The sequence below is a fragment of the Anomaloglossus baeobatrachus genome, unplaced genomic scaffold, assembly GCF_048569485.1.
Source record: "Anomaloglossus baeobatrachus isolate aAnoBae1 unplaced genomic scaffold, aAnoBae1.hap1 Scaffold_425, whole genome shotgun sequence".
Lineage (NCBI taxonomy): Eukaryota > Metazoa > Chordata > Amphibia > Anura > Aromobatidae > Anomaloglossus > Anomaloglossus baeobatrachus.
The window spans coordinates 58,942-61,274 of NW_027443585.1; the positions used below are offsets into that span (position 1 = coordinate 58,942).

Genomic DNA, 2,333 nt, shown 5'->3' on the forward strand with positions numbered 1-2,333 from the left:
AAGCAAGGGGAGCCTGCAACTAAAGAGTTGAGAGCGTTATCACATGGTGACTGAGCCTGATTGTAACGGGAGCATAGAGGTGCCGATCCTGTCTTACCTGCGTTGGTGTAGAAGTGGGTGTCCTGTGGTGGAGTCAGCTGTGTGCAGTGGTGGCCGTGGGTTCTTTTATGTGCGACCGTAGTAATAGCTGCGCCCACTTCCTGTATGGGAGTGGAATGCAGTGAGGCTAATGGAACGCACGCCTGCGCATTTGTGTTTAACGTCGCGCATGTGCAGAACGGAGAAAAGGCTGCGCTCACTTCCTAATGAAAGGGAGTGAGACGCAGCTGGGAAGGGAAGGGAAAAGATTAGGGTTTGGGGATGATGAAAGGGCTTTCTACGGGCAAGGATGGCAAAGGGTGGCAGTGACGGAAAGTCAGGCAGCCTGTCCTGTCCTGTCCTGTCCGTCCGTCTTTTTGTATCATGAATTGGAAAGACTGCAAGGGGGAGGGGAGGTGCTTGGAGGAGGAGGAGTTATTCAGATTAATTGCAGTGGGCGGCGGCTGCAAAAAGCATCATTCTTCTTGTTTTTGCTCTGCAAAACAGCCTTTTCAAGGGTTGGCTTGGGTGACAAAATGTCTTCTGTAGGCGTGGGTTTGTCTCCCTCTCCCTAAGATGTGTCCGGTATAGGCCAGGGTGCCACTCAAGGCCGTAACCAATTCGGGTTATAGCTTCTCGGCCTTTTGGCTAAGATCAAGTGTAGTTTCGGAGGACGCTACCTTGGTCGGTACTGGAAGGTGCCTGGGATTGCACGTCTGCCGGCCTTGAGGAAGTGTGTGCGCCTTCTGGTGACACATAGCCCTCTTGTGCCTGGACGGTTCCCAGGCAACGGGAGGCGATCACCTTTGTTATTTTGAAGTCCTACTGATAAACAGAAAAAAAAAAAAATTAAATCTGTTCTTATCAGTTTAATATCTGATACGTCCCCTCTCTGGGGACCATATATTAAATGGATTTTTAGAACAAGGAGATGGAAAAAATCTTGCTCTGTCCACTCCACGCATTGACCTGGTATTGCAGTACCTCCAGGACCGGTGCACCCCTTCTTAACCCAGTTTCCAAAAGCAGAACTCAATTCACCTGATTCAAATGAGCCCCATTAGTGAATTGAAAGAAAGCAAAAACTTTATATGCACCTCAATTTGGCCAATTCACTTTTCACACTTTCACCCTTTTTTTTATCTTTCACACCTTTTACTTGCTTTATTGATGCAAAAGCTGTGCCAAATAGCAAACTCATCTCCACTCAACTTGACCAACTCTGCTATGTCCCGTGCAGTATCTTAGGGGTGCTTCACACACAGCGAGCTCACTGCCGAGATCGCTGCTGAGTCACGCTTTTTGTGACGCAGCAGTGACCTCATTAGCGATCTCGCTGTGTGTGACAATGAGCAGCGATCTGGCCCCTGCTGCGAGATCGCTGCTCGTTACACACAGCCCTGGTTCGTTTTCTTCAAAGGCGCTCTCCCGCTGTGACACACAGATCGCTGTGTGTGACAGCGAGAGAGCGACAAATGAAGCGAGCAGGGAGCAGGAGCCGGCGTCTGACAGCTGAGGTAAGCTGTAACCAAGATAAACATCGGGTAACCAAGGTGGTTACCCGATATTTACCTTAGTTACCAGCCTCTGCAGCTCTCACGCTGCCTGTGCTGCCGGCTCCGGCTCTCTGCACATGTAGCTGCTGTACACATCGGGTTAATTAACCCGATGTGTACAGCAGCTAGGAGAGCAAGGAGCCAGCGCTAAGCAGTGTGCGCGGCTCCCTGCTCTCTGCACATGTAGCTGCATTACACATCGGGTTAATTAACCCGATGTGTACTGTAGCTAGGAGAGCAAGGAGCCAGCGCTCAGTGTGCGCGGCTCCCTGCTCCCTGCACACACAGCTAAGCGGTGTGCGCTGGTAACTAATGTAAACATCGGGTAACCATACCCGATGTTTACCTTAGTTACCAGTCTCCGCAGCTTCCAGACGGCGGCTCCGTGCAAGCGCAGCGTCGCTTGCACGTCGCTGCTGGCTGGGGGCTGTTCACTGGTCACTGGTGAGATCTGCCTGTTTGACAGCTCACCAGCGACCATGTAGCGATGCAGCAGCGATCCTGACCAGGTCAGATCGCTGGTCGGATCGCTGCTGCATCGCTAAGTGTGAAGGTACCCTTATTCTCAGTCTTATCTAGATCATTTGCAATTGAATAGAATAGATCCCTTTTGGACACATTGGATTCAGCTGCTGCAGTGACTGCAGGTGTTAGAAGATGCAGACTTGGCATCAGGTGCTGTCTATCAGATTCCACTCC

The 2,333-nt window shown here is 51.0% G+C and overlaps 1 pseudogene; it reads left to right on the forward strand.

Annotated features, from left to right (window-relative positions):
• Positions 1-877: 877 nt before the first annotated feature.
• Positions 878-1,084, forward strand: LOC142279156 (U2 spliceosomal RNA; annotated as a pseudogene).
• Positions 1,085-2,333: the final 1,249 nt, after the last annotated feature.